At 34.2% G+C, this 16,911-nt stretch overlaps 1 long non-coding RNA gene across 1 annotated transcript; it reads right to left on the minus strand.

The window, feature by feature from the left end:
• Positions 1–7,458: 7,458 nt before the first annotated feature.
• LOC126771550 (uncharacterized) lies at positions 7,459–12,096 on the minus strand. Its single transcript, XR_007669551.1, has 3 exons — positions 11,944–12,096; positions 11,731–11,811; positions 7,459–8,014 (listed from the first exon to the last, which is right to left on the minus strand). It is a non-coding gene; the product is annotated as an uncharacterized LOC126771550 (long non-coding RNA).
• Positions 12,097–16,911: the final 4,815 nt, after the last annotated feature.

Here is a 16,911-nt window from a genome sequence, read left to right on the forward strand (position 1 = left end):
TTGTTACTTTGGAACAAACCGTATGCAAAACACTGAATTTAACAGCAATTGTTACAAAATTAAACATATCAAATTAATATGTAAAATATGAATAAACTATTATATTGAAATGAACTATTCGTAGAACAACGGAAGTGACATGTATGACTACCCCTACTCTGCTATAGTTCATAAAGTTACATAGCTAAAGGAATTATCAAATGCAACTGGTAGTTTCTGAAGTTATTGCATGCAACCATACAAATTCATTTCTACAATATAAATATAGATAAAACCGTAGTACTAAGCAAACATCGTCTTAAGATTTACGCTTATTGTAAGTGGGAACGAAAGTTACTATGAGAAACACAAGAATTAAACCAAAGCTTACGTGTGAGTTGAAGTGAAGTTTCTTAACATTGTTGCTTACCGCTAAAGTTTTACACCACCGCTTCGACACAAAGCAAAAACGACAAATTTAACTTACAAAGTTGAAATCAGAAACGTAATCATTTATTATAATTTTTACAATGCATTATATTATGGTTTTAGTACTAATTCGAAGTATTTTGAAAGACTACCTACCTAAACGCATCGCTGTTAAAAGATGTTGATATTCTAAAGTCAAATAATTTTGATTAAAGTGCAACATAGTATACGTATGTATATTCTTTTGTTTCAATGATATTTATATGTAATATTCTTTCTGTGCCACCATATGACGGTGTCATGAACGTACTCGTTTATTATTAATAACTTATTTCATTTCATCCGAAGTGCCCATCATAGCCGCCATAATATTAAAGCCTCTTTCTCCTCTTCCTCTTCTATATGTATAATATTTTAATACACATAAATCTGTGCAATAAAGCCACATATAATCGCATAGCCCCTTTTGTATGATTAACATTTTGATAAGCCAATTATGATACAAATGATATTGGCTCATATAGCCAACCGTCATAATAAGAAACACCGCTCGTATGCAATAATTCCCTACCATACGCCATGTGCATTTAAAACTTAGTTTTTTTTTTTTTATAAAATAAGTGGCCACTTGATGGTAAGTGGTCACCACTGCATACACGTTGGCACCGTAAGAAATATAACTACATTCCTTCTTTACCCCACTAATGCACTACCTTAGGAAATAAGATATTATGTCTTGTGCCTGGTAACTACAAGCACGAGAGACATAAAATCTTAGTTCTCAAGGTTGTTGGTGCGTTGGCTATGTTAGGAACCGTCCGTCCATCATCTCAGTCTTGGACTTGTCCAATTACCTGTACTATAAAAAAAGGAACTCCTTTCGACCTTAGATAATTAATAACAAATGACATGATGACTTAAACGATATCGTTCATAGCGACCATTCTCAAGGAATAATAAATAACTGCGTTAGACACAAAGTTCATAATTATGAGCTCAAACATGGGCCTCTATTAATTAACTCATGTATTCCGATGGGAATGCAAATGCGACACGACCGGAAAGAGTCCAGACGCAGTACCAACAGCATTATGTGCTTGCGGAGGTACTGGCTTATAATTGCCAAGCTGGTTGAAAACAGCAAGTAAATATTTAACTTATTGGTCCGGCCAGGTATTGAACCCAGAACTGCGGAATCTGCAGCCTTATAAGCAATCTACAAGACCTCATGGTTTTGTAGTTTTCTAGATCATCATTTATATATATATTATCTATGTTTGATTATATAGGTAAAGAGTAATTATTATTGATTAGTACTCATTTTTATTTGTTGTAATCATGTAACGATTCATAGCACTATTTAAATCAACAAAGTTAATGTTTTCGTATGATAATTATATTATAATGAACTAGTTTTTTTGCGATATTAAGTATAAAAAAGAAGCCTATGTTCTTCCTCGTCTCGCCTCGTACCAAATTTCCAAATGTTACGAGTATTTAGTGCAAAAATCCCTACGATATAAACGTGCCTTTTGTATTTATTTATGTTTTGTCATAATTATATTTGTATGTTAATTCTGGTACGTATAGTAACTATATATTTTAGCTTCCCAAGATCAAATCAGATCCTTATTATTATATTATTTAGATTATCACTATTCGTAAGCAGCATTGTGTTTAAATAATAACATATAAAAAAGGTACACTTGTATGCTCACAATCCTGTGAGATGGTTTTCCTTGAAAATTTCACGCCTTCTTAGTTTTAAAAGACCAAGGAGAAAACGCTTACACTTTTCTAGAATGATTTTTACCAGAAAAGAAATTATAAAAAAGCTAGATAAACATACCAAACGTAATAAATATTATCGTTTTATTGAAACATATATACGAAATAACTCTTGTATTTATAACTAGTAATAAAATAATTTATATATTCATATTTTAATAATTCAATGTTTCAGTATAAATATGTGCAAAAGGTTACAGATAATTATACCTAATCGGCTTATAATATACACTACACTTTACATATTAAAGAGCGACAAACCTTGCAATAAATATTCCTTTATATCTCCTAATAAGAAATAACCTGCATGAGCTGTAACTTTAAATTGCAAATATTATTTAAAATTAACGTTAAAAGTAACTGTAATTTTAGACTTGCTGTATAAATATTAATAACAAGCGATTCGCCTCGGCATCGCACGAGAACAACTACTTTTATTATTTATTAATTATATAAGGTATTTAATGTATTTTGTTTTTATCGTATTAATTTACATTTTATAAAAGACACTATTATTCAATAATAATAACATTATATTATTATTTATTCCATGATAATTGTTTCATAACAACATATTTATATTATATATGTCGCATCCAATGAGTAACCGTGATAATAACGATTCTCCGATATATATATAACTTGAAAAGTTAATTCCATCATACATAGTAGCAAAAATATTGTTTCCTTTTTTGCAAATTGAGTTATAAAATACTACCTCTAAAAATTTATGAAATCGAGTTATTAATTTGACGTTTTTTTTTTTTAAATTTGCTTCGCTTATTAGATAGTATATTATATTATTATTATATATTATATTGAACTAAAGTCACCGACATCGCGCGTAGAATTAGCTCGCTGAAGTGGAAGTGGGCTGGTCATGTCTCCAGGCGCATTGATGGCCGATGGAGCCGACACGTGTTAGAGTGGAGACCACGCTTAGGCAAACGCAGTGTAGGACGCCCTGTGACAAGATGGACCGACGATTTAAAAAAGGTGGCGGGTTCGGGATGGTTGCGGACTGCCCAAGATCGGGATGGTTGGCGTTCTATGGGGGCTTTCGTCCAGCAGTGGACGGCAAATGGCTGAAAAATAAAAATTAGATAGTAATAACCTTATAATAATAATATGATAAGCCGAGATGGCCTAGTGGTAAGAACGCGTGAATCTTAGCCGATGATCGTGGGTTCAAAAACCCGGGCAAGCACCACTGAATTTTCATGTGCTTAATTTGTGTTTATAATTCATCTCGTGCTTAACGGTGAAGGAAAACATCGTAAGGAAACCTGCATGTGTCTAATTTCATTGAAATTCTGCCACATGTGAATTCTACCAACCCGCATTGGAGCAGCGTGGTGGAATAAGCTCCAAACCTTCTCCTCGAAAGGGAGAGGAGGCCTTAGCCCAGCAGTGGGACATTAACAGGCTGTTACAACAAGTAATAACCTTACGAATTATTCAGTGAAATGTCTGTGACATCAATAAAGTCCGTCTTTACCAAGTTTAAGTGTTTCGTGACATTTACAATTCGCCCATTCAATGATTCTTATGGTTTCGACAGCGCCAGTCTGAATCGAAAATTAGCCGATCATTGGCTGAAATAATTACGTATCTATTTTGATGTACGCTGAGTATAGCGCATTCTTTTAAAAGGATAAATTTGCGCGAAGTCATAGTGCGTATATATATTTATAAATATGAAATATAATTTTAAAAAAAACTCACGCTTTCGTTAGTGTGATGTATTACATAAGACTTGTCAAGGCTTGTTGACAAAGTAAACACGACTAATATTTGAAGCCGACAATTTAACGTTTTAATCATCGCAATAATAATAACGACTATTTATTATTAATAAAGACACACAATTTACTTTTAATGATTTATCAACATACATACGGCTTATTCAGTATAATCTAATAATAAATAATTGAATAAAATATCATATACTGATTATGAAAAGTATTTAAAATAGTATTAATATTTGTAACAATGTAATTATAGAAGCTATTATAAAATAACAGGACTGATCTTAAGAAGATTATTCAATGGAAAAAACAAATCCAGCTTTGCAAGAGTGGACATTTCGTTCACAAAACGAAAATGAAGATAAGAGATTAGTCTACCTTCAAAACCAGGTTACCGAATCGCTTGCATTCTACAATTCAGGTATTATTTGTAAATAGTTTCTTAAAAAATCATAATGTTTTCGTGTGAGAAAACTTTTTTCCTGGTTGGAAAATTTTATTATACATCTCAGTATCACCTGGACCGATTTCGATGACATTTTACGTGAGGTTTTAACTAGGTACCTAGATGGTTTGGATTGCACCCGGTAGGTGGCGTAGCGAACGAGAACTTTTCTTAACAAAACTAAATTAAAAGGTTTTTTTTAGCCTTGCGAAGTCAGGACGGTCAGCTAGTATTAACGTATACAAGGGACAAAGGCTAATTTATGTAAATGGACAACTTTGACATGTAAGACACAAAGACTATATTTCGAGGATAATTTGATTTGAAATGTTGAAATGGGGTTTGGCGTATTTGGACTCTAAGATAGAGATAAATAAACGTGTTAAGTTAATACGTGTTAAAACGTGTTAATACTAACATATTTCTTTTTACGTTTAGTACGCAACGAGAGATAACATAGAATGTACTTTAAAGGAATGTCATTTATGAATGTAAATTATATTATTTTCGACTCATAAGGGTGAATCATAAGCTTGCACAAAAATTTAAAGTTTAAGATGTTTTTATGACATGGTATTACGCAGATGACTAAGTTCCGTAAGCTTGCCTATTTAACATTACTAAGATATTTGAGAGATCATATAACATTTTTGGTTCGTCAGAGCCGAGTCTACGTGTGCCTCTACAGATCCCACAATGGTGACTTGGAGACAAGCCGACTATTTGACCATCTTAGTCGGGTGGCAGATGCTGCGCAAGAGCAATTTCCTAACGCGGAATTGGTGTTTTTGGGGGACTTTAATGCTCACCACGAATCCTGGTTGAAATCCCTCAAAACTGACCATGCTGGAAGGACTGCTCATGCTTTTGCTCTCACACATGACTTGACCCAACTGGTCGATCAGCCCACCAGGATCCCAGACATTGATGGGCAAGCACCTTCTCTACTGGACCTTCTGCTGACTTCTCACCCGGTGGAATATCAGGTTGTGGTTCAGGCTCCTCTTGGCTCTTCGGATCACAGCCTTATTTCTACCAGAGTGCCACAGGCCAAGCTGCCGCCACTAGCGGTATGCAAACGTCGCGTTTGGCACTATAAGTCGGCGGATTGGGACGGTATGCGCGATTACTATGCGTCGGTCCCTTGGAAGGAACGTTGCTTGAAAGCTGGCGGTCCCGATGGAATACCAGCCATAGTGCTGAAGAAGTGCGCAGCGGAGCTGTCTCCTGTGTTAACGCGCCTGTTCCAACTTTCTCTCTCTTTGGGAAGTGTGCCGGAGGCTTGGAGAAGAGCTAATGTGCAAGCGGTTCCCAAAAAAGGGGATCGGTCTGACCCGGCAAATTATCGGCCAATAGCTATCACCTCAGTACTTTGTAAGGTGATGGAACGGATTTTAAACAACCAACTGATCCATTACCTAGAAGATCACTGTCTAATTAATGATCGTCAGTACGGTTTTCGACCAAAACGGTCCACAGGTGATCTTCTAGCGTACGTAACACACCTCTGGGGTGAAGCTATCGACAAGCATGGAGAATCGTTGGCTGTCAGCCTCGATATCTCCAAGGCTTTCGACAGGGTCTGGCACAGAAGTCTTCTCTCCAAGCTACCGGCATATGGTCTGCCTGCTCAGCTATGCACCTGGATTGCCAGCTTCCTACACAAGCGTAGCCTTCGTGTTTTAGTAGATGGTTGCGCTTCACAATTCTATGTAGTGAATGCTGGGGTCCCCCAGGGATCTGTGCTATCTCCCACACTCTTTCTTTTGCATATCAATGATATGCTCTCCCTTGGGAACATACATTGCTATGCAGATGATAGTACAGTGCATGGTGGATACCACGGACGCGCAGTGGCTGGGCGGGCGGAAACTGAGGAGAGGCGGGAGAATCTTGTCATTGAACTCGATAGGACGTTAGATCTCATCGCCAAATGGGGCTCTGATAATCTTGTTGAGTTTAATGCCAAGAAAACACAGGTATGCGCTCTCACGGCGAAAAAGTCAACATTTTCCCCTCTTCCCTCCCTCTGTGGTACTCCGCTGGTGATGCAAAGCAAAATCGCCATGCTGGGGATTGACGTTCGCTGCGACCTTAGTCCAAGGGATTACATCGAGGCTGTTATAAAAACAGCTTCACGGAAACTTGGAGTTCTGAACAAGGTGCGGCGCTTTTTCACGCCACAACAACTGTGCCTGCTGTACAAAACACAGGTACGGTCTTGCGTGGAATATTGCTCGCACCTTTGGGATGGCTCCGCTAAGTACCTACTTGAGGCCTTGGACCGGTTGCAGCGACGTGCCGTACGCATTATTGGCGACGTAAAGGTCACAAACACCCTTGAACCTTTACAATTGCGTCGTGAGATAGCAGCACTGAGCGCTTTCTATCGACTGTATCACGGCGAGTGCTCTGAGGAATTATTCTCTCTAATTCCTGCTTCCCCCTTCCTTCTTAAGTCCACGCGGGCTGGTTCTCGATGTCACCGCCTAACTGTGACATCAATTCCATCGCGAACAAAGAAATTTGGCAACTCCTTTCTTTGTCGCACTTCCAAAAAATGGAATTCCTTACCAGCTCACGTATTCCCCTCCTCTTACAACCCGGGTTCCTTCAAACGAGGCGTGAAGAGGCATCTTGCGGGCCGGCAAGGCGAAGGCGGCTAGTGCAGAACGTTTTTCCCGTCTGTACTGGCCGTCGTCGCGTTTGGACTCTACTACCACTTACCATCAGGTGGAGTAGAGTCATTTGATCTCCCGGCGATATAAAAAAAAAAAAAACATTTTTTAGCGCACAGCTGCTTTTTTATAATAGTTATTTCTGTCTCCGCAGATTTCTGTATCCATATCTATTTTGAGTTACGATTTTTTCATATTATTTTAACGCTCCGTTACTAAGAAATTAAATTCAATTTGAGTGAGAATATTATATATTTTTTAATACTTTACAATGATTTGAGACTGTTCAAATAGCATTAGGCGTCTTTAAGTCACTTAATTCGCATATTTAACAAACATTTATATTTACAATATAATCAAAAGTACTTTTGGAGTTCGCATTTGTGTTTTAGTAAATATTCTTAAAACATTTTAATTATATAGAATTTTAGATGTATGACTAGTATTTGACATACTTTGGTAATTAACTGTCACTGGTGGCAGGGCTTTGTATTCACTGATCTGGATAATTAGCACCCAATCATCAGTAGTTGTGTTGAGGTTGAGGAGGTGGAGCCTTTATACCGGACCGCAATAATTTAAATACATATCTTAACAAAACCCCAGTCACACTGGCGCTGCACCAATGCAGCAACGTTGAAAACAATAAACGGAGAAAAACATATTACAAGTACAAAAATCCCATTTAATTTTGAAGGGAGTCTAGCCAACTGCGCAGTACATACGCACAAGTGCGTTCGCAAACACAAGTGCTCTGTCTTATCCTTCACTTTCCTAATCCGATGGGATTGCAAATCCAACACGACAGAAAAGGTTGTAAGGCATTACCAATGGCTTTCCGTGCTTTTGCACGGAAAGATAGCCTTTACGAATTTGCTTAAGGAGTTTTTCTTACCACAAGACGTGTCCATAGATGTACATAGACTTCACAGTATGCACTAGTTTTCCTGTTAAGAATAATAATTTACTTTAACCGATGATTACGAATTGAAACCTCCAGGATTTATCTTCATTAATTATTGCTGATTTTTTTCAAAAGCATTGGCTCTTATGGGTACCATAAAGGTACCCATAAGAGCATGTAATTTTTCGGTTACGTGCGTCCTTTACGTGCGTTTTTCTCTTAAAACGGAGCGAGATTTATTTAATGTGTTAAATTATATTATGAGGATAATAATCCGCGCTGATATTTACTATCGCCGAATTATCATTTAAATTGCTTTCTCTCATTCTACACTCTTCATTTCCTGAACTTAAAATTAAGCATTACTTCCGTTGCTTTATACAAAATAAATTATTATTAGGTCCTTACATATGAAATTGGCGTTTTGTACGGGAGGAATATAAAGTCTTTTTTTTTTTGCAAAAGATAATTAATTAATGAAAGTATGCACCGTTGTTATCTATGCAATTTTACTGTCTCATAGGTAGTTCATTGATCCCATTACTAAAAAAACTATGGGGGCGAGAATCAATAAACTCTTTGAAGGCGGTTTGGACAGCCGAATCGGAGTTGAATTTTTTTCCCTGTAAGAAATTGTCTAAATTCCGGAAGGAGGATGTCACATACATTCCAATTGTAGCTCATCAACTTAGTGGTTGTTTGTTGTGCAGTGCAGTCTTGCGTTGTCGTGAAGCAGCAGTGGCCTAGAGCGATTGACCAATCTCGGTTGTTTAGCAGCTAGTTCTTCCTTCATGGTTTGCAGTTGCTGACAATAGATGTCTGCCGTAATCGTTTGGCCAGATTTTAGAAAGCTGTAATGAACGACACCCCCGCTAGTCCACCAAACACTCACAAGTAAATTTTTCTGAGTAAATTTTCGTTTAGGCCAGGATTTGGCTGGGTCTCCAGGGTTCAGCCATTGCGGCGAGCGCTTCTGATTATAGTACAGTATCCACTTTTCATCACAAGTAATAATTCGATTTAAAATCCCTTCATTATTGTGTCGGTTGAGCAAAGTAACACAGCAGTCGACGCGTGTTGGCAAGTTCGATTCACTCAATTCATAAGGTACCCATCGTTCAAGTTTTTTTACTTTCCCGGTTTGCTTCTAGTGGATTAATACAGTTTTATTACTTACCCCGAAGCCTGCAGCTATCTCTGAAGTGCTTTGTGATGGATCCGCTTCCACATTAGCCTTTAATTCTTCATTTTCCACTTTGGTCTCCGGCCGTCCACGGGGTTGGTTCTGAAGGCCGAAATTTCCAGACCGAAAACGTTGAAACCAAAAACAAACCGTTCTTTCTTTTGCGACACCAGCGCCGTACACATCATTAATCCTTCGAGCTGTTTCTGCAGCACTGGTGCCACGGTAGAACTCGTACTCGTAAATATACCGATATTTCATGTTTTCCATTGTGATTCCAAAAAACAAATGAATGACTGTTTTCAAAACTCAAATGTACCAGCTAAATGAAGTTATAAATTTGAATTTGGAATTCTTAACCAAAGAGGAGATATTTTAGATCAAAGTGGTCAGCACGACAAAACGCTAATTTCATATGTAAGGACCTACTATATGAATACAATGCGACCAATCAGTCAGCAGAAACCCGAATTTAATCACAAGCCGCAATAACCATTATCAGCTCTTATATCTAAATCAATCTCTAAAATCATCAGCTTGTATAATAATAAATGTCATAATATTATTTTCTTTTGAAATAATATCACATAATTATTACTATAAGAATACAAGGAAAAATATTTGAACAGTAACTTGATCTCATCGCATTATAAACAATGTTCCCATATGTTGCACTTTTGAAAAACTTGAACACAATTTAACTGGGATCCTGTTACTAAAGTGACTTGACTGTGAGCGATGACATCATAAATAAATTTACGCAACCCTTGAGGGTTTAAATTAATACGTTAATGTTGATAAATTATTGTTCGTGTTTATAAAGATTACAAATTTGAGATTTTTAACAATTATATTATTAGATATCTTATGTTGATTGTGGGAGTCTGAATTATATTTATCTTATTTCATATTTAACATGTAGTTTTTGTATATTTAACAACTACTCCGCTTAGTTTTTGTAATCTTATTATCTATCTGCTTTGTATCAATGACATCGTCTCACTCAATGGAATATTCACTGTTATAAAATACTATAAAAATGTGTTTGTGTTTGTCAATAACTTATGCCATGCTATATCTATTATCTATGAACAAATTTTATCTAATTTAAACATATATGACATAATGATTTATTTGATAATTTTAAAATGATTATGAGTCAGTTGGCGTGGTTGGTGGATGCTTGCCTTTCACGCCGAAGGTTGTGGGTTCGATTCCCACCCAGGACAGATATTTCTGTGCATGAACATGTTTGTTTGTCCTGAGTCTGGGTGTAATTAACTATATAAGTATGTATTTACAAAAGAAAACTAGTATATGTAGTATATCAGTTGCCTGGTTTCCATAGTACAAGCTCTGTACAAGCTGAAATGGGATCAGATGGCCGTGTGTGAAAAATGTCCCAGGATATTATTATCGTTATTATTGTTATAATATAAAGAAAAAATGATGTATTTTTATAATATAGGTTTTCAGCATTCTAAGAAACGAAAATTTGTGTAACGGCTACCTCGAGTTCACCTCATGGATTAATTCATTCGTTCAACTAGCTAGCTAGCTACAACGTAGCTTGAGGTAAAAGTAGTAAGCAGTTGTATTCGCACTGACAATTTCAAATGTATGTAAGTTTATTTTAACATTAATATTTTTATCTAAGAGTCATTATCGTAATTCGATTATTTTTGTCAATCAATTTTCACTGTCAAAATTATCTATTAACGTGTTCAATTTTTCATGAAAGATGTTTAAACCCTCATCGATCATTAATCATACTTTGCCGCGACATCTGGACGGGCTTTTGTCCGGTCGGTGTCGACGCCGCTGCAATATTTTTGCTTGTCCTCACGAGCAGAATGATAGCAAAAATTATGATTAATAGCACTTGAAACTAACAATAAAATTGATCTTTTGTAATCATATCCAGTTTAAAAAATTTGACTTATCAGGTAAATAATTGGCTTGGTGTTCGAAATTCATAAATTACCGACTAAGTGGTATGTAAACATGATGAATGATGAAACTAGCTACTCTTTCATTTTATTTGGTTTATGTTCCACATTTAAAATTTTCGCCAGAGTATTCGACTTGCAATATGGAAGTCAAATACCTATCAGTTACCTAGCTTTTGTGCAGCTACCTGCTTACGTCACGTAAGGCTCCAAACATACAGCTAACTTATACAAAATTGTTAGGGTGAAATCAGTTCATATAGTACAACATGAGGATAACAAGCATTTCATTGTGCTTGATATTAATTATTATTTATATCGCCATAATTATAAAAAACAATTTTCATAAAAGATTAGCCAGTTGTCATATCTGAGTCTCTTGATAATTAATTTACATTCCGAACCGGTGGTAGCTTTATATTCAATTTAATCCTAATACGACACTACAAAAGTGCTTATAAAAGGCCTACTTTAATAAAGAATATTATTATTATATTATCTTATATGTAAATTTGCAAAGAGTAAGTAAGTTATATATATCGTCACAATCAGATAGCATATCAAATAAATCATTCTCATTACAAATACTGTTCGTCGTAAATTCGTTTTTTAAATAAAATTTATTACGTCCGGCTCACAGTAGCTTTCTTCCAATTAAGGGTCGGCTCTTTCCCACCATTTGCCAAAGATTATCTCTTGAAAAGCTTACTAGGAGGAAAACAATTAATTAGAAACAAAGTTTAAACTCCATCTTTAAAACAAAGTTAAATTGTTGCAAATTATAAATTTAACTAACAAAAAATTAATTAATCACAACATAAGCAATAAATGTATACATACATATGATACACTGAAGAGTTATAAACTTAATGGACGGTTATGCTCAGCGGACGCTTATTTACCGTTTTTGTTTCAAGAGCACGAAAGAACGTGCATCAAAATAGTTTCGGTTTTAGTTATTGTAGTTGTTTGAATTTCTTATATATAAATCCGAAATTACATCACTCTGGTTATTAAGTTAAACTATTCTGTTACTAAATTATTGTATATAATAACATATAAACGACACAAAAAATAGCGTTATTTCAATGAGATTTCAATCAAAGTTTTGTGTTTACTTAAAGAAAATTGTTTTGTATTGTGAAATAGTAGCTGTTCTAATGATACTAGTGAACCTACGCCGTCTATTCATTTATTATTTAATTACTAAGCAACAATTATTATTTGTTTTTTATTTATTTCTTATCGTAAACACGCTACCCACCTTGGGAACTGATATGTTTTGTCCCTTGTGCCTGTAGTTACAATTAACCCTCAACCGTAGCACAACAAAAATAAATATTGTTATTTAGCGGTAGAATATATGAATGGATGGATGGTACCTACACAGATGGGTTCGCACAATGCCCTACCACCAAGTATATATTTGAGTATACAAGATCAACATATAAAAGTACATCTATTATTATAAGTGATATCTTCGTTTTATGTTTCCGTTTATTTAAATTTTAAAAAAGTTGTATAAAACACGAATCAGTCCTAAATATTAAAAATAATAACCACTACAAGATAAATTACCCAAAGAGTTCTTAATCTTGTCTATATACTAAATAATATCACTAAAGTTGTTAACAAAGATTTCTTTATAAATTTATATGACTAATATTTATTAAATTGGGCCTAAATTGTATAACTAAATTTGATACTAAATTATAATGGGATGGTAAACACATACCTCAATTTAGAACCTCAATTAATTTTCAATCTATGAGGTTTTGTTCCTTTATTTTACTTGACTTAAACCTTAGTTAATAGCATATCGCAAATAATAGTCTCGGCCTGCAGCCGTAATAATAATTTATTCGCCATATTCTCCTTCGCCATTACTGAGGCTTAATTAAATTTTCTATGCGGTAAAGTTAATGTTTTATTTCGTCTCTTGTGAGCTATTATAGTAACTGTGAGTAAATTTATTAGTTAATAATTTACTTGTTGGTTTGTTTGTTGCATTTTATATTCAATTTAAAAAAATTATAAACTCGATTCACTTAAAGTATATTATAAATTAACAGATATTTTTTTTAATTTTTTTATATAAAAAAATATTCCATTTAGGTGTAGCATGCTAAGAGCCTAGATGGACACCGGAGAACAAGTAACTGAAGGACACCGGTTTCAATGTGAGCTTGTACATCGATACGTTTTGTTTTATTTATTCACTCGCCTACGAACACCACTAGCATTAATTTTTTTTTCAACTTTTTGCCGTCCACTGCTGGACGAAAGCCTCCCCCCTTTACATACACTAAACCTATTTTTTGAACTGAAAATTGTGAAAGTATTTATATGTAAAGTAAGTGGAACTTCTAATTAATAAAAAATATTAGAAAAATTATATAAATCTAAGATCTTAAAGACGTTATTTATAAGAATAATATAGAAGAATGTAACTTTTTAATTCGTAAACAACTGAAATAACACATCAAAACGGTCGGTGCAACAAAAAGTCACACACGTGAATGTTTGTCGAAAAACAAATAATAACTGACAATAAACGTCACTCGTTCTGGCAAATTGTAGAGAAGTATTTATTTTTGAAATTGTATTATCTTCCCATCGTTCGAATGAAACAGACATGAAATTAACAGACTGTTTATTTATTTTCTATATTATTCATGCCTTTGATTAAGCGTTATATTAAAATACAAAAACGTACGTATATATTTATATCATAATTTTATATTTATTTACATTCATTAAAAATAAATTAATAGCTAACTAACAACAAATCGATAAGCAATTAGCAAGGTGCAGCTGCACTATTACGAACAAAATACGAGAATTCAGGGTATAATAAATTGCTATGATATCAAGGGAATAAGCAGAATTAATGTTAATATAAACAATATATGCTCGTATCCCGCATGGCTCAGCGGTTAGGACACGTTAATGTTAACCGGCGATTGCGGGTTCAAAGCATCGCTGAATTTTCATGTGCTTAATTTGTGTTTATAAGCATCTTGTCAATTATCTTCGAAAACATCCCGCATTAATAATAATGGGTATTAAAAATTAAGGCATACGGGTAACACAGAAGTTTCATTAAAGTATCCGTATATTGTTATCGGCTATATTTGCCCGGAATGAGCGGAAAGGCAACGCAAAAGTTATTACTCATGACATAACATCAGTGTAAGATAACGGCGTCTGGTTAACAACAGCCATACAACCTCGTTTATAAATTGTACATTTCTTATTAAATATTTAATTGTAATATTAAAATCTAAACATTTATTATTCAATGCACATAATATTATGTATGTGTGTGTATTAGGTAGTTCCTTATATTTTGTGATTATGAATGTTGAGTGCTTTATAGATTCAAAAGATACTTTTGAAATATAATGTACAATAGTGTATGTTTAATAATTCATTAGAAATATTTAAATATAATTATAAGTTTAATATTAGTATAACAAGAGATACATCGGATACGAGTCACAAGGTGCCGTGATCCGTCTTCGTTAACGATATCTTCCATCTTTACGACTGAACATTTATCACAAAACAAGCCTGTCTGTTCCCATGTCTATTCCCGACCTTCTACTACTGGTGTACTACTTTGTGAAATAAATAAAAATATGACTTACAGACAACTAAATATATTATCTAAATATATTTTAAATAATTAAAATTAATTATAATAATAATAATATCCTGGGACATTACTCACACACGGCGATCTGATCCAGAATTAAGCAGTGCTTTTACTATGGAAACCAGACAACTGATATACTACATATAGGTACTACTTATGTGAATACATTCTTATATAGATAATCACACCTAGTCTCAGGACAAACAGACATGTGTCTGTCAACATAAATGTCTGTCCTGGGTGGAAATCGAACCCACAACCTTCGTCATGAAAGGCAAGTATCTACCAACCACGTCAACCGTATGGGCATGTATCCCACGATCCAAGACTCTTTTCGGCTTGGAAAATAATAGATTTAAAAAGATCATAATAAATAAATTAATAAAAAATATACATAAGTTTTTTATAATCAAAATTAAAAATAATGCACAAATATATATGTCGTATAATGAAGACAAGTTGCAAATTTAGCACTTCCCCGTTTGTATGAAAAATTCCGATTTTCTAATCGAAATATGAACCAGCCATCCTATCATCAGTAGAAGTAATAAATCGGGATATTATACCTTTTAAAAAAGTTTTGCACTAACACTAAGATATAATTTTTTGACTGAAAACAGCATGAAGGTATAATCAGGAATTAGAGTCGAATTTTATTATTATAGCGTCATTCAATAGAGAGAACCCAGTCCCAGAGAATCAGTGCCTTTTATCATAATTACGATTAATTCCATAGAGCTTAATAAGTACAGATACTTTACTTCTGCACCTTTTTATTAAATCAGTAAAATTATAATAGCGTTTACCATTTGTAAAACTTATTTATATTATATTACTTTTTGATACCCGCGAATTTTTATTTTCAAATTCAAAAAAAAAATCGTGGAATTCTACGAGAGGGTAAGTTAAAAATTACCCACTGAAAATACTGTGTAAGGGATCAGAAATGATCAACTTCAGTACTAACTCAGCGACGATTAATTCATCTTACATAGCATTACATACTTAATTAAAGTAAAATATTTGTTGCTTTTATATAAAATACAGCTCACTTTAAATAAAATTGTGTTTTTTTTAAGAATATTAGCAATTACAATTTTAAGGAAATTAAGCGTAAAGCTTGTATTAAGAGTGGGGACGACAGTAGTCCAAGACGTCAGGATCGAAGCTGCGACGTTTTAATTGCTAAGCGACCCGTAAAAACCCGTGCGCTATTGAAAAGAAAACTCAAATGTTGTATTTAATGAGAGACATAATGTAGTCGCTAAAATGGAAATGAGATTGCCTTTGAGAGAATGAAAATATTATTATCACCCTGCTAGTTTAAAATAAATAAGCGTATTGTTGCCACTGTTTTCGGCTTTGTTGTCGCACATAGCATAATATTTCGATAACCACATTTTTTATTTCGATAATTTTTGAATTTCAATATTTACAATAAGTTAAGCATACGGGCCACTTAGTAATGTGGAAGTTTCAGGTTCGATCCTGGCGTTATGAATTGTTGTCGTTTCCATTCTCTCCATGTCGTCTGTTATATTCACTCCACTGTTTGTATATATATAATCGGAATCGGAAATCTTAAATAAGGATATTAATCATTTCTTGAAAAACATTGTTCATCAACGCTTCATGTCTGAAAGCTGATCTGTTAACTTATACCTACTGTCAGGCACAAGGACCATTATCTAGTGTTACATAAAGTTTATGGGGTCCTCTTTGTCTATTTTACAAAATCGTAAATCAGACGTAATGTTCTATACGTAATCGCTCCCGGTATAATTTTGCGTCGAGAAATGTACACAATTCATTGTCATTGCAAACACGTAGAATAAAAAAGAGGGGAGGTAATTCATGAAATGTTTTATACTAAGCACAAAAGAAGAGCCTCCACGTCTCCCGATCACAAAAGAATTTCCTTACCCGTTGTTGAAATACTTTTGTCATTAAAAATACAATAATAGGCACTTGTCCCTTATCCTTAAAAATGACACCGTTTTATGGATAATGAAGTATTCTCGAAATGAAAAGCACTGTTGCATTAATTACTTAAAAATATATTATATGACAATGATAAAATAGTTCTACCTTCTATCAATTCTTGATAGCAATCAACATGAAAAAAATCAATACATATTGAAAACGAAACG

The sequence above is a fragment of the Nymphalis io genome, chromosome 11, assembly GCF_905147045.1.
Source record: "Nymphalis io chromosome 11, ilAglIoxx1.1, whole genome shotgun sequence".
NCBI classification, from domain to species: domain Eukaryota; kingdom Metazoa; phylum Arthropoda; class Insecta; order Lepidoptera; family Nymphalidae; genus Nymphalis; species Nymphalis io.